Consider the following 22,940-nt stretch of genomic DNA (forward strand, 5'->3'; position numbering starts at 1 on the left):
ATTATAGATGTATATGCATATTTAATAAAATGAATAGAATAATAAATATCTACAAATATACACAATTTCTGAGGGGCAGGGAAGGGGGCAGAGCAGAGGGAGAGAATAAGGATGATGGGGAGGGGAGGAGGAGCAGGGGAAAAGGGGGGCTAGTCTGGGAAGGCCTCCTGGAGGAGATGAGATCTCAGTAGGGCTCTGAAGGGGGGAAGAGAGCTAGTTTGGCAGATGTGAGGAGGGAGGGCGTTCCAAGCCAGAGGCGGGACGTGGGCCGGGGGTCGACGGCGGGACGGGCGCGAACGAGGCCCAGTGAGGAGGTGAGCGGCGGCAGAGGAGCAGAGTGTACGGGGTGGGCATTAGAAAGAGAAAAGGGAGGTGAGGAAAGAGGGGGCAAGGGGATGGACAGCTTTGAAGCCAAGAGTGAGGCGTTTTTGCTTCACGTGAAGATTGATAGGCAACCACTGGAGAGTTTTGAGGAGGGGGGTGACGTGCCTTTCCTCACTTGCCGCTGTGTGACCTTGACAAGTCACTTAACTTCTCTGAGCTTCAGTTTCCTCATCTGTCAAATGGGGAATGTCACCTGTTCTCCCTCCCCATCACACTGTGGGACGGGGACTGTGTCCAACCTGCTTCCATTGTTTCTACCCCCAGAACGTAGTTGTTAGTACAGTGCTCGGCACCTAGTGAATACTTAATAAAATACCAGTCATTAAGATGATTATAAGATGATGAAAATGATTTCTATTAAGCATTCTGGGGCTTGTGGACTAAGGAATGGGATAAACATGCACCGTATTCTCATCATTACACAAAGTCCACTTGTAAAATCATCCGCCTGCACGGGCACCACTTAATTCGGAACGATCGTTGACAGAGGACGACCACTAATCAAATTCTACTTCCTTAATTGTGAATAAAATGACGAGTTAATTATCTGAAAGCTAGTGATCTGAACCACAGGTTTTCCACACCCATTGGTCCTACAAACAAAAACTAACTATTTGCTCAGAAATCCAAACTTTCACAGATCTGAATTAACCTCAGCCCTAATGGGTGTGGAAAAAAAGCTCTTTACTTTATAATTTTACCCAGATTATTTCCATATTTTCATGTTTTCCCAAATAAGTGACTATTTGAGGTTCTTATTAAAATAAGTGAATGCACACTCCCAGATTTTCCCAGTTTAGAAAGAACGTGCAATGTCCAATACTGCTTAAAAAGTAGTTAACCCAGGAGCTGGTAATAATAAGAATGTTGGTATTTGTTAAGCACTTACTATGCGCAGAGCACTGTTCTAAGCGCTGGGGTAGATACAAGGTAATCAGGTCGTCCCACGTGAGACTCACAGTCTTCATCCCCATTTTACAGATGAGGGAACTGAGGCACAGAGAATTTAAGTGACTCGCCCACAGTCACACAGTTGACCAGTGGCAGAGCCGGGATTCGAACCCATGACCTCTGACTCCCTAGCCCGGGCTCTTTCCACTGAGCCACGCTGCTTCCCTAGCCACGCTGCTGATAATAATAATGATGATTGTATTTACTTACTCTGTGTTCAGCCCTGTTCTAAGCACTGGGGTAGATACAAGATAATGAGATTGGACACAGTTCCTTTCCTACATGGAGTTCACAATCTGAATCCCTGTTTTACAGATGTGGTAACTGAGGCTCAGAGAAGTGAGTTGCCCAAGGTCACACAACAGCAGAGCTGGGATTAGAGCCCAGGTCCTCCTGATTTCAGAGCCGTGCTCTATCCACTAGTCCATGCCGCTTCTCCCTGTCTCCCTTGTGCTATTTACATGCCCGTGGAAGCTTCAGGAGAGTGAAGGTGGACTGTTTCTGCAGAGTTTCTTTAAGCACTCTGCGCACAGTGAGGGCTCCATTTTAATCAATCAATCAACCAATCCATTGTATTTATTGAGGATTTACTGGGGGGCGAGAACTGTACTCACTGCTTGGGAAAATAATAATAATAATAGTGATAGTATTTGTTAAGTGCTGACTATGTGCCCATCATTGTTCTAAGTGCTGGGGTAGATACAAAGCCATCAGGTTGTCCCCCGTGAGGCTCACAGTCTTAGTCCACATTTTACGGATGAGGTAACTGAGGCACAGAGAATTTAAGCGACTTGCCCAAAGTCACACAACTGACAGGCGGCGGATTCAGGATCTGAACCCAAGCCCGGGCTCTTTCCGCTAAACCACGCCACTTCTGAGTACAGTACACTGAGTACACACTGCTGAGAATACAATATAGCAGAGTTGATAGACTTGTTCCCTGCCCACAGGGAGCTAAATACCGTTAATTGGTGACTTTTTCTGCCTGTGGTGGTTCCGGGGTATACGGAGCTCACTGGAAAGGAGATGGACTAGGTAACCCCCTTACGATCTCTCCCAATTCTGATTTTAATGCCGTTTAACTGAAACAAAGCTCGTTGGTCCTTGGAGCCTATTATTAGAAGCCTTTCTGGTCTTTCTTCTCTCAAGTTTGTCTAAAAGTCACTTCTCACGGTGAGACTCATCTTTAATGTTGAATTTATGCACCATCTTCAGACATTATTGTCTCCCTCCTGCATATGGCATTCCGCTAGGCTGTAAACTCCTTGAGGGCGGGGATCATGTCTACTAATTCTACTTTGCTCTCCCAAGCCCTCTCTCCCTTCCTTTTTTTTAATGGTCTCTGTTAAGTTTTAACTATGTGCCGGTCAATGTACTAAGCGCTGGGGTAGATAGAACATAATCAGGTTGAACACAGTCCCTGTCCCACATTGGGTTTACAGTCTAAATCCCCATTTATGGATGAGGTGACTGAGGCACAGAGAAGTTAAGTGATTTGCCCGAGGTCACGCAGCAGGTATGTGGCAGAGCTGGGATTAGAACCCAGGTCCTCTCTCTCCTAGGCCCATGTTCTTTCCACTAGGCCATGCAACTTCACCTTTTTCAGTGCTCTGTAAACTCGCGATAAATGCTATCGCTTGATGCTGTAGATTTCCAAAAGGGATGAGGCAGAGGATGAGAGCCGTTAATTGGGGATTCCCCGGTCAAAACTGGAATCGTTTCAGCTATGGGCTGAAGCCCTGAGAAAAGCGGCATGGCCTAGTGGATAGAGCACGGGCCCGGGGGTCAGAAGGACCTGGATTCTAATCCCAGCTCTGCCACTTGTCTGCTGTGTGACTCTGGGCAAGTCACTTAAACTTTTCTGCGCTTCAGTACCTTATCTGCAAAATGAGGATTAAGATCGTGAGTTTCATACGGGACAGGGACCGTGTCCCATCCGATTATCTTGTGTCTTTCCCAGTGCTTAGTGCGGTACCTGCCACATACCAAGCGCTTAACAAATACCATAAAAAAACCACCGTGCTCGATACCAGAAATCCTGGGATTTTTCTCACGGTATGTTTGCCGAGCGCCCTATTACTCGGGAAGCGGAATAAAATCTAGGCAGAAAACACAAATGCTATTATTCCTGTTTTGCTGCTGTTCTTTTCACTCCTGGTTCTGGTGCCCAGAGGAGTCACACCTCTATTGATTTTTCACATGCACATATTTACACCCCTTTTTTAACATGGACTGAATCACTTCATTGTGAAAGAGGGCTCATTTTCATGTAAATCGTACAGTATTGCCTGAGTGAATGTATGAAAATAACTTGGAACAGTTTAAGTGGGCAGAATTCTCCTTTGATCATAATGGGCCTCTTCAGCATTAAAATAAACTTGCAGCATATGCTGAAAACCGTGTGGAGTAAGTTTCTCTTCCATAGAGTCGGTAGCTGGAAAAATTGAATATCACTTAATAGGATTCAAAAATCAGGAAACAGTGCCAATAACTGACGATGGGATTGTAGGATTAGTATCATATAATGACAGGATAAGAACCTGATTATTTCTGCCTCTGAGACTCACCTTTTTTAAAAAAAAAAAAATCTTAAAAAAGCAACATCACGTAGTGATTTTTTTCAAGGTATTTAACATACAAAGGGAGCTGCATGAGCTATATACTGTATTGTTGCAGAGTAATTCCAAATTGATTTAAGTCATCCATCTGTAATAAAATAAGCTGGAGTGCATCGCAAATGTTTTGCATTCTTTAAAGCGTCTGTTTTGAATATCTGGTTATGGACAGAGTAACTGGATTATGATAAGGGTTGGGGAGAATTAGTATGGCTTCTAAGGAGTTTTTAAATGCTCAGAAAATCGAATCAACTTGAAAACACAGTTTATACCTTAGATAATTTCCTTCTCGACAAGGACCCATGTATGAAAGTATCACGAGAGCTCGACTAAGCACTTGGGAAAGTACGAAACAACAGAGTTGGGCCTCGTGGAAAGAGCCTGGCCCCGGCAGTCAGGGGGCCCGGGTTCTAATTCCGGCCCCCGCCACTTGTCTGCTATGACCTTGGGCGAGTCACTTCACTTCTCTGGGCCTCAGTTTCCTCGTCTGTAAAATGGGAATTAAGACTGCACCTCCCACTAGGGACGGGGACTGTGTCGAAACCGATTACAGTGCTTTGCACACAGTAAGCGCTTAACAAATACGACTGAACGAACGCGGGCTAGCTTGCATTTAGCCCAGTGGTTTGTACAGTGCCTGGCACATAGCAAGCGCTTTACAAATACCATTATCATTAGTATTAGACATAATCCCTGCCACAAGGACCTTTGGGTCTATAGTATTGTGAGGTCTTTTGTTAAATGATAATAATTGATAATTACAGTATTTGTGAAGCGCTTACTGTGTGCCGAGCACTGTATTAAGCGCTGGGAGGGTGTCTTACTCACCTCTGGTCATCCCACTGTCCTGGAATGCCCTCCCTCCTCACCTCCGCCAAGCCCTACTGAGAGCTCACCTCCTCCAGGAGGCCTTCCCAGACTGAGCTTCCCTTTTTCCCTCTGCTCCCTCTCTACCCACCCCTTCACCTCCCCTCAGGTAAGCCCCCTTCCCCCCTTCCCTCTGCTCCTCCCCCTCTCCCTTCCCCTCCCCTCAGCACTGTGCTTGCGCGCTCATTTGTCTATATTTTTATTACCCTATTTATTTTGTTAATGAGGTGTCCATCCCCTTGATTCTATTTATTGTTATTAAGGTGTCTTGTTTTTGTCCGCCTGTCTCCCCCGATTAGACTGTGAGCCCCTCATTGGGCAGGGATGTCTCTGTTGCCAAATTGTCCATTCCAAGAGCTTAGTACAGTGCTCTGAACATAGTAAGCGTGCAATAAATACTACTGAATGAATGAATGAATGATTTGAGTGTGCAGGCCTGATTAAAACTATGTTGCTTGTAGAGTGATGTCGGCAGTGATCCCGGAGGAGATTGGAACCACTCGGGAATCGGGCTAGATAAAGGGGTTCTAGCTCACACGGATCGCAGGCAGTGTGGTCTAATGGGTAGCACCGGGGGACTAGAATCCAGATTCTAGCCTCAACTGTGCCACTGGGCTCATATGTGACTCTTTTATTTAATGGTATTTTTGAAACACTTACTATGTGCCGGGCACTGTTCTAAACTCTGGGCTAGATACAAGGTTGTCAGGTTGGACACAGTCCCTGTGCTACATGAGACTCGTGATCTTAATCCTCATTTTACAGATGAGGTAACAGAGTCACTGAGAAGTGAAGTGATTTGCCCAAGGACACACAGCAGACAGGTGGCAGGCCCAGGAATAATAATAACTTTGGTATTTGTTTAGGGCTTACTATGTGCCGAGCACTGTTCTAAGCGCTGGGGTAGACACAGGGGAATCAGGTCGTCCCACGTGGGGCTCACAGTCTTAATCCCCATTTTACAGATGAGGGAACCGAGGCACAGAGCAGTTAAGTGACTTGCCCACAGTCACACAGCTGACAAGTGGCAGAGCGGGGATTCGAACCCATGACCTCTGACCCCAATGCCTGTGCTCTTTCCACTGAGCCACGCTGCTTCTCTGAATCCAGGTCCTTCTGACTCCCAGGCCTGGGCTCTATCCACTGGGCCATGTTGCCTGTATTGTGCTCTTCCAGAAATATCATTGACTGATTGATTGAATGTGCCTCAGTTTCCTCATCTATAAAGTGGAGATAGGATATTTGGCCTTCCTACCTGTTAGTGCTCATCCTCAGAAGTTATGCGTAAACGTTAATTCTGTTTTGGTATTGACATTGCTTACTCTATAAATACTTTTTTGTCTGTGGCCCTCAGTAAAGTGTGAGCTGCTTTGGGGCAGTGAATGTGTCACTGTTCATTTTATACTTCCTAAGTGCTTAGTGTGGGACACTGTCATAAAAATGATACTCACTGTGGGCAGGGGCTGTGTCTATCAACTCTGTTTTATTGTACTCTCTCAAATTCTTAGTACGGTGTTCTGCACACAGTAAATGCTCGATAAATATGATTGATTGATTACCCTCTCTACCTGTGCTTTTGATTCCATCCCTTCTCACCCCCTCAAAGTGCTTGCCCCCTCCCTTCTTCCTTCCTTGACTGCCATTTTCAACCACTCACTTCCCAGTGGCTTCTTCCCACTTCTTTAGTCTCATCTCACGGATCTCCTACGACAACCCAGACCGCGTGCTCCCTCTCAGCGCCAACCTACTCTCTGGACCCTGATCGTATCTATCCCATCATCGACCTGGAGCCCCTTCCCCCTTCATGTCTGATAGTCCACCACTCTCTCCACCTTCAAAACCCTCCTAAAATCTCATCTCCAAGAGGGCTTCTCAGACTAAGCCCTTTATTCCCCCAACCGCTCCCCTCTGCTTCGCCTACAAACTTGATTGGGTACTCCTTAATCACTTTGATACCCTTCCCAGCCCCACCATACTTACGTAAATGTCCTTTCATTCATTCGTTCAATAGTATCTATTGAGCGCTTACTACGTGCAGAGCACTGTACTAAGCGCTTGGAATGTACAAGTCGGCAACAGATAGAGACAGTCCCCGCCCTTCGACGGGCTTACGGTCTAATCGGGGGAGACGGGCAGACGAGAACAGTGGCGATAAATAGAGTCAAGGGGAAGAACATCTCATAAAAACAATGGCAACTAAATGGAATCAGGGTGACGTACATCTCATTAAACAAAATGAATAGGATGATAAAGATATATACAGTCTACTATTTTCCCTTTCCTTCATCTACTGTAATATCCATCTCCCCCTGTAGACTGTAAACTCCTTGTGGGCAGGGATTATGTCTACCAACTACGTTGTAGGGTACTTTCTCAAGAGCTTAACAGTACTCTTTACGCAGGTTGCACTCAATGAATGTGATCAATTAATTGATCAGTATTATTATTTAGGTTGCGAGCCATATCTGGGACAAGGAACTGCATCTGGTCTGTTTATTACGAAACTACTCCAGCTCGTAGGATGTACTGTAATTAATAAATATCATTCTTCTTGTTGTTTTTATTGTTGCTGTTCAGCTCAGACTGAAGCTGCCTATCATGGTTGATTTCCAGGCCAGTTTTAGATGGTGTTTTTGACTCTCTGACTCTTCCTGAGACCAACGGGAGAATTGGTTGGGAAGATAGATGCAGCTGAACTTTATGTTACTGGAATGGAAAGTTATTTGTCTTATCACAGTGGCAAGGTCACTGTGACCTTTAAGGATAACTTGGCCGGGGTTTATCCTGCATAGATGAAGTTTTAATCTGGGTGAAGCTGTGTATCAGGAGAGCCATCAATTCCACGTCTTAGGAGATACCATCTGAGTGGTTGCTTGAGGTTCTTGAGCTTGAGGACATGACCTAATACGTGCTCGGATTCCATCGATCAACGGTATTTATTGAGCGCTTACTGTGTGCAGAACACTGTACTTAATGATTGGGAGAGGACAATATAAAAGAGTTGGTAGACACATCCCCTACCCACAGTGAGTGTACAGTCTACAGGAAGAGCTCACTAGAGTCTAGAAGAGAGCCAGGGAACGCACCAACCCACTCGGGAAAAACAATGAATGATTCCTCTTTTGTGTCTTGCAAAGAGAAGGGAGACCTGAAGGAAAACTACTTGTCTTATGCCGTTGAGTCGTCTCCTACCCATAGAGACGCGATGGGTACCTCTCTCCCAGAATGGCCCCACCTCCATCTGCAATCGTTCTGGTAGAGGATCCAAAGAGTTTCCTTGGTAAAAATGCAGACGCCATTTACCACTGCCTCCTTCCGCGCAGTAAACCTGAGTCACCACCCTCGATTCTCTCCCAATCCACTGCTGCCCAGCACGGCTGAGTTTTGACTTGTGGCAGATGGCCTTCCACTCTCTAGCCACTGGCCAAGCTAGGAAGGGAATGGGTAGGTCTCTGCTCGACTCTCCCTCCCATAGTCAAGACTGGTAGAGTCCTGGAAACTCTCCATGTACCAACCCGAGAGGGGAATCTTACTTCACTGATCTCCTACTTCAAAACAGCCCACACTCTATACTCCTCTAATGCCAGCCAACTCACTGAATCTCAGTCTCGTTTATCTCACCATTGACCCCATATTCCCACATTCTCCCTCTGGCCTGGAACTTCCTCCTCCTTCATATCCGACAGTCCACCACTCCCTCCCACCTTCAAATCCTTCCTAAATCACATGTCTTCCAAGAGGCCTTCCGTTTCCCCCGCTCCCTCTCCTTTCTGTGTCCCCTGTGCACTTGGATCCGTAACCTTTAAGCACTTGATATCTACCACTTTCTCAGCCTCACAACCCTTGTATACATATCATTCGATCAGTCAATCAATCAGTGAAATTTATCGAGCGCTTCTCTGTGTGCAGAGCACTGCACTAAGCTCCTTGGGACAATACTGCAGAGTTGGAAGATGAGTACCCTGCCCTCAAGAAGATTACAATCTAGAGGAGGAACTTACTCAGCCAATCTGCCCTCGGTCCTTCCCTTCCCCTTCCCCACCGCTAGGAATTTTTTCCAATTTCCTCCATCTGCTAATCCCTCTGAAAGAGGATGGAGAGCAGAATGTCTTGAGGCAGGAGTGATCATTAGTAGACCTGTTTCAAGTAGAGACTAGGAGAGAAGGAGTTAGAAATATCCATATCTGTCATTTGATTATTTACATTGAGGTCTTAAGTGGGCAGGTCACGTAACTGCTCTGTGCCTCAGTTCCCTCATCTGTAAAATGGGGATTAACTGTGAGCTTCACATGGGACAAGCTGATTACCCTGTATCTATCCGAGCGCTCAGAACAGTGCTCTGCACATAGTAAACACTTAACAAATACCAACATTATTATTATTATTATTATTATTACCATACTCCACTCCAGAGGTTGAGCTCGGTGTGGGCAGGAAATGTCACCGTTTATTGCTGCATTGTACTTTCCCAAGTGCTTAGTACAGTGCTCTGCACACAGTAAGCCACTGAATTAATGAATGAAAGATAGAAGGTGCATTGCAGTGGCCTTAGAAATTCTGGGGGACATAAGAGAGCACACTACTTTCATTTTTTAGTGTCTGTTCTGGGAAGAGTTCAAACGGCTTCACAAAAACAAACCCAATCCCCAAGTCCTCCAACCCATTTTTCTTTTATTTAATATTGGTTCATCTTTTATTCATTCTCGTGGTGCCAGAGGCCTCTGTAGATGGATCTGGTTTGGCTTTTCCATTTTGAACCTGATATGATGAGAAAAACTGGATCAACCATATTGTCCTCCAAGGAATCATTCAGAGCCCACTTAGCACAGAGCAAATCAATAAGGTTGGGCTTCTTTTTTTAATGGTATCTGTTAAGCCACTATGTGTCAAGCACTGTTCTAAGTGAAGGGGTAAATATGAGCTAATCATGTTGGACACAGTCCCTGTTCCACATGAGGCTGCTGGTTCCAAGTATTTAATTCCCATTTTACAGTTGTGGAAACTGAGGCACAGAAAAGTTAAGTGACTTTCCCAAGGTGACATAGCAGGCTGTTGTCGGCATTAAAACCCAGGTCCCCTGACTCCTAGGCCTCCCAAGGGCTTAGTACAGTGCTCTGCACGCAGTTAGCACTCAATAAATATGAATGAATGACAGTAGACAAGATCCCTGCTCTCAAGCAGCTTACTCTCTAGTTAGGGAGAAAGACATTAAAATAAATGACAGGTAGCGGGGGCAACTGAATGTAAGCATACGCAAATTAAAGTTACTTGTCCGAGGTCACACAGCAGCCAAGCGGCAGAGCTGGGATTAGAACTCAGCTCTTCTGATGCCCAGGTCTGCTTCTATATTGTATTATCTCAAATGCTTTTATAAAATGCTCTCCGTCCACAGTAGGAGCTCAATAAATATTATTAATCGATGGGTTGCATTCTTGCCAAATCTTGGGTTCTCTAGTCCTCATATTTCCCAACATCATAATCGTGTTCTAATACGTTTGCCACCACCCGCCGCTCAAAGATGATTATGCCTAATTTCAATCTTGCCTGCTGTGGTTTAAAGCCATTTCCTCTTAGCCTGACCCTAAGGAAACTGAAAGAGTCGGGTGACATACAGTCAGTAAGGCCTCTCCTGAGCTTTGAAAACCATCAACAAGTTATCCATCCCCTCTCGACTGCGGGGACTGATCCTTGAACTATTCCTCAGGAGTCTGATTTTCCAACCCTTTAGTTAATCTGTATGTAAATCTCTGAACCTGCCACTTTTTTTTTTTTCCTCTTTAGTCAGAAGAGGTCATAACCGGACATAGTCCTCCAGGGCTATGGATTTGGGGAAGTTCGTTTTAGCTTTAAGATACTTCGCCGTCTCCTATCTTTACAAGCTATTTTCAGTTGAGAGTCACCATTCCTTCAGTATGCCCTCCGGGAAATGGGAGGAAGGCCAGAATTTATCTTGTGTCTTCTTACTCTATTCTACTCTCCCTAGTGTTCAATACAGTGCCTGGCACACAATGAATACCACTGACTGACTGATTGAAGGGAGGGATATCTGAGTTTAGAGCGTTCTTCCTCTGTCATCCACTTGATTATGTGTTTACTTGCCTTTGACTCCCGGGCTACTGGGCTAATCATTTCGAACACCCTCCCTGTCCCACTTGGGGCTCCCAGTCTTAATCTCCGTTTTACAGATGCAATAACTGAGGCACAGAGAAGTTAAGTGACCTGTCCAAGTCACCCAACACGAAAGCGACAGAGCCGGGGTTAGACTCCAGGTCTCCCCACTCTGAGGCTCACGCTCTTTCCACGAGGCCATGCTACTTCCCATGAATTGGTTTTGCCCAGAGTTAGCAGGTGGCCCACTTTTGAAGCATCATCTCCTGCCTCAAAAGGAAAAGTTTGGATACTCCTGCCCCATATCCTCCTGTTTTCAAGTCGGTTCTAGTCAGATGTTTTCCTCGATCTTCCGACATCAACCTACTCTATGTACCTCGATTTCCTCTCTCTCAGACTGTAAGCTCAAAGTGGGCAGGGAATGTGTCTGTTATGACGTTACATCGTACGGTGCTCCGCACACAGTAAGCGCTCAGTAATTGACGGACTGGCCAAGGGCCCCTCGTTCACATCCTCTCTTCTTCCTGGAACGCCTTCCGCTTCATATGCGACAGTCCACTGCTCTCCCCATTTTCAAAGCCTACTAAAAGCCCATCTCCTCCAGCAAGCCTTCTTTGACTGTCCTCTCATTTCCCCACCCTATTTGCCCTTCCCCCCGGGTCGCCTCTCCACTTGGATCCATCCCCCTGAAGTATTTTGATATTAACCCCGCCCCAACCCCCCAGAACTTTCTCTATCTTTATACTAGTCTGCTTCCCCTATCTGGAATTTAATTTCAAGTCCGTCTCCCCCCCGCTAGATTGCAAACTCCTTGAGGGTGGGGATCTTAAACCCCATTTTACAGATGAGGTAACTGAGGACCAGAGAAGTGAAATGACTTGCTCAAGATCGCACATGTGGCGGAGGAGGAATTAGAACCCAGGTCCTTCTGACTCCCAGGCCCGTGTTCCATCCACTAAGCCATGCTGCTTCCCAGTCGTACTGTCCCCAGCACTCAGTACTCTCCTCTGTAAGCAGTAGGTGCTCAATAGATACTAATGACTGATCGATGACATCAGAACCTGAACTAATAATGTTGGCATTTGTTAAGCGCTTACTATGTGCAGAGCACTGCTCTAAGCGCTGGGGTAGATACAGGGTGATCAGGTTGTCCCACGTGAGGCTCGCAGTTAATCCCCATTTTACAGATGAGGGAACTGAGGCACAGAGAAGTGAAGTGACTCGCCCACAGTCACACAGCTGACAAGTGGCAGAGCCGGGGTTCGAACCCATGACCTCTGACGCCCCAGCCCGGGCTCTTTCCACTGAGCCACGCTGCTTCTCTACAACTACATGGGGAGTTGTAATCTAATTATGAATCTTCGCAGGAGGCTACTGAAGGAGGCTCCTGGTGGGCAAGGATGATGTCTATCAACTCTGTTGCATTGTCCTCACCCAAGTGCCTCGTAGAGTGCTTTGCACACAATAAACACTTGATAAATACCTTCGATTGAATAATTAAGTAGATGTGTTCTGTAAAATGGGGACTTAATAACTGTTCTTACTCTTAGGCAATAGGCCATAGGTTCAATCTGATTATCTTGCGTTGACTCCGGTACAATATTATTATCGTTGTTATTATTATATGAGCCGATGTTCTCCATTTTGTGTCACAAGCCAAATGTGGGAGAAAGGAGCATGATGGGAATAGAGAGGTTTAGGTCGAGGCCTCCACTGAAATAGAGTCGAGCTTGAACTGTGCGGGCAGAGAAAAAGGCAGGAAGAAAAGTTGAGGAACTGGGGAAGGTTTCATAGTCATGAGTCAGACTTCCCGGTGCTCAGATCTTTTCGGTTTCGATTCTCCTTTTGAAGAGCATGCTCCCTCTAACTCCTGCTCATTTCTCTCTTGCATTTGCATTTCACCAACCCCTTAGATGGCGGTCTTCTCGTTTTATCCTTGTGCAGCTGGGAGAGGGAGGGATTACTGTGCCCATTACACAGATAGGGAAATCGAGACCCAGAGAGTTAAAGCGATTTGCCTGGGGTCCCACGGTAATCTGACCGCTGAGCTGGGACTTTTTTTCTTTTTTAACGATATTCATGGAGTGCTTACCATGTACCAGGTACTGTAATAAGCACTGAAGTAATCAGACCGGACACAGTCCATGCCCCATATGGGGTTCCCAGTCTTAATCCCCGTTTTACAGATGAGGTTAGCGAGGCCCAGAGAAGTGACTTGCCCAAGATCACACAGCAGACAAGTGGCGGAACCCGGATTAGAACCCAGGTCCTTCTGACTCCCGGGCCTGCTCTCTACCCATTAGGCCACGCTGCTTCTTGACCCCATTCCCCACCACTGATGTGCTCTTTCCCTTAAATCAGCCAGCATTCTTTCGGATCGAGTTGTCCGACTCGATTTTGCAGTTAGGGCCCTGCCACTCACACGAGGTGTTACGTATTCTCGGCCTTATCTAGGGCAGGGCGGCTTCTGGAAAAAGTCGACACGGGCGTAAAGTTACTTTAACATAAAGCTAGTGTTTCCGGACACCCGAGCGTTGCCCTATAGACACCGGGAGGCGGGAAAAAAAGCCCCCTTTTCACATCTGTCGTCCTCGTACATTTTCTCTGGGCCAGTCGGACCGGGTTAGGCTGGCAGTTGGAGGGTGATGTCCGTAATACCTGCCTTGCCCCCGGGCAGGTTGCCCCACCGTAATCGAGCAAAAACCGTTCTCTGGGGACCCACTGGAGAGGAGGGTCGGAGCCCTACAAGTGGGATTTGAAAATGAGCAAGAGTCGAGGGGCCGAGTGGAGATCGACGTCGTTCGCAGCTCCGTTCTTCCTCGTAGCCTGTAATCCAAGAAGCAAAAACAAACAGACAAAAACCTTCGGTGGGAGAAACCGGACAGATCCGTTAAAAGAAGCGCTGGTTCCGAGGACATTAGAATTCCATTTTTCTGCAAGTGTTTTCTCCAGATGACCCTCGTTGATCTTAAATATATTTCTGTATCTGTAACTGAATAGAGGTCTTCCGTACTGCGTGTTCTAATGGTACTCTGGCCTTTAGCCAATGAGGCACTGAATAAGGCTATTTTTAAAATACAGAAACTGGGAACAGCTGCAGCAATCCAATTTGATAAAAACAGAGAGGAACTTTGCTTTTTTTACGGTTTATCCAAGTTTAGACTTCTTTCACAGAACTGCTTTTGTTCTGCTGGATAAAGGGATACAAGCCTGATACAGTGAGACCCTTTTAAATAAATAACTCTTAAAAGAATACAGCTTAAAAGACTCATTTTTCTGGGCACCGAAGAGATCAATGCAATAGTATTTTAAACTTTTAAAAGAATACTTCTCTTTTTAAAAGAGGAGAGAAAGGGAATACATGATGTCAACGAAGCTTGCACGATAAAAGAGGGTTTACTGCTTCCCTGCCCCCTCCCTGCCCCCCCCCCATAGAGATTCCTTAAAAGGGAAGATGAAATTTTTAGGCCTTCACAATGTGGAAATCGAAAAGTTCGTAGTATAGTTCTGTTAACAGTCTTGGGAGTGGTTGAGGGTAATGGCAATTTGAATGTTCCATTTCTCCTTTTCACGTTATTGTTAGTCATCCTGAGTATCTCTGTTGAAAAAGGCAGATTAAATGTCAATGCAGCGCTTTTGTATAGAGAGATGACATGCTTTTTAGCACATAGAGGACAAAGAAATTTTCAGAGACCTTTTGTACACATTTGAATCCCTCACAACGTGTTGAACTGCAAGGGCTTTTTTCTGTTTTTCAGGATTTTCCAGCTCTTGGGGAAGTTGTCACCGGGTGATTAATAAGAGCCAGGAGATGATTACATGTTGAAAGCCTCATCTCCAGTAGTACGTTTGAGTTTTATCTCCTAAGTGATTTCATATGAGGAATAGATTTCGCTGCTAACTTCATAGCTGACGTAGAACAAAGGATATTGTATTTCTCATAAGTATTTACAAATGGCATCAATTTAAAACTCCTATCCAAATAAAACTACTTATGTCAACATTAATTCAGTTTGGTAATCCAAGACAGTAATAGCATTCTTTTCCCTAGCCATATGGTCGTGAAATAAAATTACCTTCTTGCTCCAGAAATTGCCAGAACGGATGCAAAATGTGAAAACTCAGGTGAATCCGGAGTTTCTCACATTTGCAGTCACCCCAAAAGGACCTGGGATTTATCTGCCCCCATCTGGTTTGTTTTTTCTTGTTTTTTTAAGTGGCATTTGTTAAAAGCGTACTCTGTGCCACGCACTGTACTAAGCACTGCCGTGAGTACAGCTAATCAGGTTGGACACCATCCTTGTCTCACACGGAGCTCATTTTACAGATGAGATAACTGAGACCCAGAGAAGGTAAGAGATTTGCCTAAGGTCAGATAGGGAACAGGGAGCGGGATCTGGATTAGAACCCAGGTCTTCTGACTCCCAGATCCCTGCTCTTTCCACTAGGCCACGTTGCTTCCCAGTTGAAAGCCTTAAAGAACGAACCCAGAACCTACAAAAGCCCAGCCTGGAAGGAGATGTTGATTAATCAAGGAAACGCTCATCTTTAAACACACCAACACGGTGACACCCGGGGAATCTCTGGTATCTTACACAATAGCCGTTGCTGCCTCGATTCCCGAACACGTTCCCGCCGTCCTGAATAATGACCAAACTGTAGTTTAATGCACACACTGTTCTGGACAGGCCCCTTAACGTTCGTGTTGTGAAGACCACTGAACTCAGCAGGTTTCTGAGGATCCTTGGCAGAGCACCAGTTTTCAGAATCGCTCATATTTTAACTGGCACCGGAAAGTTCCAACAGGATGGTTACTGGGTTTTAAGTCTATTTAGTCGGCCCTGTAGCCTCTCCTCTCTGAAAACAAACTGCCGGGAGAGGGAGATTTCCCACTGACTGGTCGTGTTTTTATGCAAATGCTCCTGAGTGAGTGCAGTACCCCAAATATAATAGAGTCTTTCAATCTCTTTCCAGGAAGTTGCTATTTATGTATTACCCAGATAAAGTGACTAGCCCAAACAGCTCCATTATGGAGGAAAGTTGCGTAGGGAACATCACCGTGCCTAATCGCTTTGTTTTCCCTTTAGTTGAATTGTCTCGCTTAAAGTCCAAAGATGAGTTCTCAGTGTACGATCGTTCGCCTATTTCGCGCGTTTGTGTGGGATGTTTCACTGATACTGAAAATGAAGGGACAGTCTAAACGCCTAAGTCGCATCGGGTTGTGAAAACGGGCCGGGGAGACGATCCCGTCTTCCGTTCCGTGATCGGGGCCGGTGGAGGTGTGGCGGGGGGAGTGAGCGTCGGGTGGTTTCGTTGCTTCATTGGCGTGTTTTAACTGCCAAAAGTGCCTCTCCCAGAGTAGGCTAGCGATCTCCCGTGTGACTTTAGGAGCGGTAGAGGGCGGACGCCTCTGGGCAGTGCCCCGCATTCGTGAGAGCTATCTTTGTTTACGGGTGGTGCTAATAAAAGGGGACACGTGAAGAAGCTGGGTTTATGCAAGAGGGCAGGAGAGGCATGGTGCTGTGAAAACATTCCCACACACTCTAATGGTTCATTCACACAGAAAACAAGTGAGGCCCTTCAGTCCCTCCACAAAGCTGTAAAGCAGAACAAACTGACTCGAGCATCCAGGGGCTCCATTTAAAACAACTTGCCGGTCTGGCCCGCCCTGCCTGTAGCTTCCCTCAGCCCCTCAGCACTCACGTGCGTAGCCATAACTGATTTCATAATGATAATGATAATAATAATTGAGGTATTTGTTAAGGACTTGCTACGTGCCAGGCACCGAACTAAACGCTGGGCTGGATGCAAGCAAATAGGGTTGAACGCAGTCCCTGTCCCGCAGGGGGCTTACAGTCTTCATCCCCGTTTTCCAGTTGAGGAAACTGAGGCCTAGAGAAGTGACCGATTTTTGCTCTAGGCCACACAGCGGGCAAGTAGCAGAGCCGGGATTAGAACCCGTGACCTTCTGACTGCCAGGCCCGGGCTCTATCCACTCTGCCATGCTATTTCCATTTTTTATGTTAATGTTCATCTAGTTAGGTTAACCATTTTTTTAGGGAGTCTGTCTCCCCCGCTCTAGAGTGGGAGCTCGCTGTGGGCACGGAGCGTGTCTACCAACTCGGTTCTAGTGTCCTCTCCCGAGTGGTAGGATAGTGCTCTTCCCAGAGTAAGCGCTCAATCAATACGATTGACTGAGACCCTCCCTTCGAGGATGTCCTGTCTAAGATGGAAAGGCACCCGGGGAGTTGGAGTGTAGGTTGAGGGGGATGTTGAATCTATTCTAGATGGATCAGATTAGCGGGGGGATTTTTTGGCGTTGTGGAAAGTTAATAATTACGGTGTTTGTTAAGTACTTGCTATGTGGGTAGATACAAGCACTTACTGGGGTAGATACAAGTTAATCAGGTTGGACACAGTCCCTGTCCCATGTGGGGCTCATGGTCTCCATCCCCATTTTACAGATGAGGTCGCCGAGGCCTAGAGAAGTGAAGTGACTTGCCCAAGGGCACACAGCAGACACATGGAGGAGCCGGCGTTAGAATCCAGGTCCTTCTGACCCATGCTCTATCCATTAAGCCACGCTGCAGGGAATGTATCTACCAACTCTGTTAAATTGTACTCTCTCAAATGTTTAGCATAAGACTTTACACACAGTAAGCGCTCGATAAATGCCATTGATTGATGGATCGGTTGACCAGTAACTGCTTTTCCCGATCTTCCTCCCAAGCCCCAGATCAAGTCTTAAAATCCCTTGGATCTGGACATGTAATTGGGAGAACACCTACTTAGAATGTGAGCCCTACGTGGGACAGGAACTGCGTCTGACCTGACTAGCTTGTATCAACAGATACTTAGCATCTAAATCCATAATTATAATGAAAAGTATAATAATATGTGCATTTCGGGACCCTATCAGATTTGAAATGAGCCATCCACAGACTGCCGTTACGATCTCTTCTTGAAAAAAGTACGTCTTAAGTTGATGCGTTTTGAGCTGGAACCCGTGATCTCATAAGATCTCATCAGATCAATCGGTCGATAATATCTATCGAACACTTAATCGGGGTCATCGTCTTCGAAGCCCGTGAAGTCGTTTCCTATTCGTAGCAACTTTATGGACTTACCTCCGTAGGGTTTTCTTGGTAAAAAGATACGGGATGTTTTCTTCCATTCAGTGAAAACTTAAGTCTCTGCCGTTGTCTTTGATCAGCATTTTCTGATCCCTTGATCATCCTCCTTTGACTCTTTCCCATGCCGCCTGCTGCCCGGAGCAGGTGAATCAGTTTTGTCTGATGCTTTGGCTTAGTCCTTTCCATTATGGGTAACCTTGGCAGCAGAATATCTCTCCCTGGCATAGCTCTAAGCTTCACTGGTGGTCGCAAACTCTCCTGGGTTGATTCATAGGATATCTTTATTGGGCGTAGAACATTGTATTGAGCATCTGGGAGACGTCGGTAAAGTTTTTCACAGTCAAAACCTTGTGATGTAGCCGGGGACACAGACGCTAAATAGATTCCAGGTAGTGGGAATCAACAGATGTCAAGATTCATTCATTCGTTCATTCAATCGTATTTACTGAGCACTTACTGTGTGCAGAGCACTGTACTAAGCCCTGGGCGAGTATAATAAAACAATAAATCAAATTTGACAAAGTCCCCACCCCACATGGGATGCATATTCTATGTAGGAGGGAGACCAGATATTGAATCCCCAGCATGGCTCAGTGGAAAGAGCCCGGGCTTGGGAGCCAGAGGTCATGGGTTTGAATCCCAGCTCTGCCACTTGTCAGCTGTGTGACTGTGGGCAAGTCATTTAACTTCTCTGTGCCTCAGTCACCTCATCTATAAAATGGGGATTAAGACTGTGAGCCTCACGTGGGACAATCTGATTTCCCTGTATCTACTCAGTGCTTAGAACGGTGCTCTGCACATAGTAAGTGCTAACAAATACCAACCTTATTATTATTATTATTATTATTATTATTTTAGAGATGAGAAAATTGAGGCACAAAATACTGATTCTCCCTCACTTTGACTGGCAGCCTATTGTGTCCAATCGGATTTTGAACTACAGTGCCTGGCACGTATTAAGCGCTTAATAAATACCATCGGCATTATGAATTATTTCTAGCTGTAAGTAGGAGGTTTTTCTGTGACTGCCACTTAATGTTATATTATTTATGAATAAATTAACTCTTCAGTATCCTAGGACAACCACTGCCCAAGCTACAGTAGGGTGGTATTCTAGTTCCCTAAGAAGAAACTAATGCAACCTCTATGAGGAAACAACTGGGGAGAAGGAGTTCACTGGCTCCAAACTAGATTGTGAAAAGTTTTTTGTTTGTTTGTTTGTTTGTTTGTTTTTTAAGTATTTGCGAAGCAGTTTCTATGTGCCAGACATTAAACTAAGTGCTGGGGAAGATAGATTCAAGAAAAGCAGTGTGGCTTAGTGGAAAAAAGGTTTGGGAGTCAGAGGACGTGGGTTCTAATCCCGGCTCCGCCACTTATCTGTTATATGACCTTGGGCGAGTCACTCAACTTCTCTGTGCCTCGGTTCCCTCATCTGTAAAATGGGGATTAAGAGCGTGAGCCCCGTGTGAGACAGGGACTGTGTTCAACCTGATTTGCTCGTTTCTACCCCTGCACCTAGAACAGTGCCTGGAACATAGTAAGTGTTTAACAAATACCATCATTACTAGTCAGGTTGGAAACAGTACCTGTCCCACGTGGGACTCAGAGTCGTAATCCCCATTTTATGGATGAGGTAACTGAGGCACAGAGAAGTTCAGTGATCTGTCCAAGGTCCCACAGCAGACAAATGGCAGAGCTGAAATTAGAATCTGGGTCCTTCTGACTCCCTGGCCTGTGCTCTTTCCACTGGGCCATACTGCCTCTTTGATGCATTCACTTCCCCTCATTTAGAAGAGATTAGGAAATGCATCTGGGGCTCTTTGAGAAGAAATTGTCCCTTTGCCTGATGCCTATTTGCACAGATTTTGCAGGCGATACAACAGGTCACACTAATCGGAGGTTATCGCTAAGTCCGTACGCTGCCAAGTTGTCAGTTCGACCTTCAAGACGTGGCTAAAATCAGCCCTTTCCTCTCCATCCAAACTGCCACCACACTGATCGATTATTCTATCCCGCCTTGACTACTTCATCTACCTCCTTGCTGATCTCCCTGCCTCCCATCTCTCCCCACTTCAGTCCATACTTCACTCTGCTGCTCCTGTCTTTTTTCTACCGAAACCTTCAGGACAAATTTCTCCCCTCCTCAAGAAACTCCAGTGGTTGCCCACCCACCTCCACATCAAACAGAAACTCCTCGCCATTGGCTTCAAAGCCCGCAGTCGGCTGGCCCTCTCCTTCCTCACCTCACTACTCTCCTACTCCAGCCCAGCGGGGCAGACTCCTCTCTTCACGCGTCGGCTTACTCGCTGGGTCCCGATCTCTTCTATCTCATCACCGACCCCTTTCCCGTGTCCTCCCTCTGGCCTGGAACTCCCTCCCCCTCTGTAGACGCCAGACCACCGCTTTCTCCACCTTCAAAGCATTACCAAGGTCACATCTCCTCCGGGAGGCCTTTCCCGATTAAGCCTTCCGTTCCCCGGGCTCGCTCTCCCTTCTGCATCATTTGAACATTTCAATCTGTGACCTATGGACGCTTGCTATTTGCCGCACCCCCAGCCCCACGGTATTTATGGACACATCATTGAGTTATGTATCCTAAGTTACTTATTCATTCATATTAATGTCTGTCTCCCCCTCTAGGCCGTAAACGCGTTATGGGCAAGGACCAAGTCTGCTAATTCTGTTGTACTCTCCCAAGTGCTTAGTACAGTGCTCTGCACACAGTAGGAACTCAATCAATATAATTGATTGACTGACATGGACTGTACCCAGCCTAATTTGCTTGTATCTGCTCCAGTGCTTAGTACAATGCCCGGCACATAGTAAACACTTAACCAATACCATAAAAACAAAACCAAAAAAACCTAAGTCTCTGGTACTCTTTCAAGCACTTAGTACAGTGTTCCGCACACAGGAGGGGCTTAAATTATTTTGATCCATCACCTTTCGATCACTAATCACCTATTTGGAGGGAATACGGTGCTGGATCATTAGCATCTGAGAAGATTTAGATTTAGAAAATTTAGAACTTTTCAAATCTAAAACTGAAATTTGAAAAGAACCTCCTTCACTATGGCTTATCAACTAAACTGCAGCATTATTTTTTCTGGCATTTTAGCAAAGAGAAAATAAAGATAAAATGAAAAGAAAGAAGATCAGAAGGAAAACACGTAGTCAGTCACAATATCCTAGGGGGTGATTCTCTGGAATTAATTAAGTGGTCCAGGAGAACCGACCTAAAGTACCACCAAGAGAAGTCGTTCACCTTCTCAAAAAATAGTCCACTACCTTCAGACGATCTTAAAAATTAGTATGAAATTCCACCTCGATTAAAAATCCGGCTTATCCAAGTACCCACATCATAAATATGCCTTCCATTCTTTTTTTGTTCCTCATGCGGCTCACATCTGTGGTTTTAGTGCTACAGTATGTAGTTTTTTTGGTTAACAGATCTCCAAGAAACATGGATATTAACAGCAATCTATAAAGCAAGGCACTTTTAAGTGCAGGCTACAGCTGAAAGAATATGTTTCCATTCCTTGTCCATCTGTTCTTGGCAACATAAATTTAGACTCGAAATGCAGGATAAGTTTCCCGAGAAGTAAGTCTAAATGGGGTGGAAGATACCTAGGAGGAATCTTCATGCAACTCTGACGAGTTAATATTTGGCTTTGTTGTTAGAGGGATTGGGGAATTCTAGTGACTAAACAGTAACGATAGTAGTATTTATGAGGCTCTCTCTTACTTTGAGCCGAACACTGAGCTAAGGCCAACTAGTCTCGAAAACGAGATATCTGCTCTTCCTCCCTCTTAGTTGGTGAGCCTCAAATTCATTCATTGATATTTATTGAGTGTGCAAAACACTGTACTAAGCACTCGGAAAGTACAATTCAGCAACAGAGAGAGACAGTCCCTGCCCACAACGGGCTCACAGTCTAAAAAGGGGGAGACAGACATCAAAACAAGTAACTAGGCGTCAGTAACATCAATATAAATAAATAGAATTAGAGATACTCCAGCACTCTTTCAGATCTAATTATTTACTGTCTGGCCCAGCACTCAGCACAGTACCTGGTATCTAGGAATAAATTAATCGATCAATCAGTGGTATTTATTGAGTGCTTACCGTGTACAGAGCTGTGCAGTAAGTGCTTGGGAGTCCAATACAACAGAGTTGGTGGACATGTTCCCTGCCCACAATGAACTTACGTTCTAGAGGGGAGTCAGATATTCATCTAAAGAAATAGATTACGGATACGTAATAATAATAATAATGTTAGTATTTGTTAAGCGCTTACGATGTGCAGAGCACTGTTCTAAGCGCTGAGGTAGATCCAAGGTAATCAGGTTGTCCCACGTGAGGCTCACAGTTAATCCCCATTTTACAGAAGAGGTAACTGAGGCCCAGAGAAGTGAAGTGACTCGCCCACAGTCACACAGCTGAGAAGTGGAGGAGCCGGGAGTCGAACCCATGACCTCTGGCTCCGAAGCCCACGCTCTTTCCACTAAGCCACGCTGCTTCTCCTGTATGTGAGTGCTCTGGAGGTGAGGGAAGGGGAGAATAAAGAGAGCAAATCCATGAGTCAAGAGAGAAAAATAACAAGCAGCTCGCCTTAGTGGACAGAGCAAGGGACTGAGAATCAGAAGGAGCTGAGTTCTAATCCCGACTCCGCCACTTCTCTGCCGTGTGAACACTTCACTTCTCTGATCCTCAGTTACCTCATCCGTAGAATGGGGATAAGACCTGTGGGCCCCAAGTGGGACATGGACCGTGTCCCAGGTGATTAGCTTGTATCTACCCCAGCACTCAGTACGGTGCGTGGCACATGGGTCAGTTCTTAATAAATTCCTTTAAAAGTTTATATATATTCCGATTATTAGG

At 45.7% G+C, this 22,940-nt stretch overlaps 1 protein-coding gene and 1 non-coding gene across 7 annotated transcripts in view; one reads left to right on the forward strand and one right to left on the reverse strand.

The window, feature by feature from the left end:
* The window catches only part of DGKB (diacylglycerol kinase beta), a 609,664-nt gene that overhangs the window by 556,895 nt on the left and 29,829 nt on the right, over positions 1-22,940 (forward strand). The window lies entirely within an intron of this gene.
* LOC114814086 lies at positions 8,205-8,342 on the reverse strand. The gene has a single exon (XR_003761828.1). It is a non-coding gene; the product is annotated as a small nucleolar RNA SNORA7 (small nucleolar RNA).

Source organism: Ornithorhynchus anatinus, chromosome 8 (genome assembly GCF_004115215.2).
Source record: "Ornithorhynchus anatinus isolate Pmale09 chromosome 8, mOrnAna1.pri.v4, whole genome shotgun sequence".
Classification (NCBI taxonomy): domain Eukaryota; kingdom Metazoa; phylum Chordata; class Mammalia; order Monotremata; family Ornithorhynchidae; genus Ornithorhynchus; species Ornithorhynchus anatinus.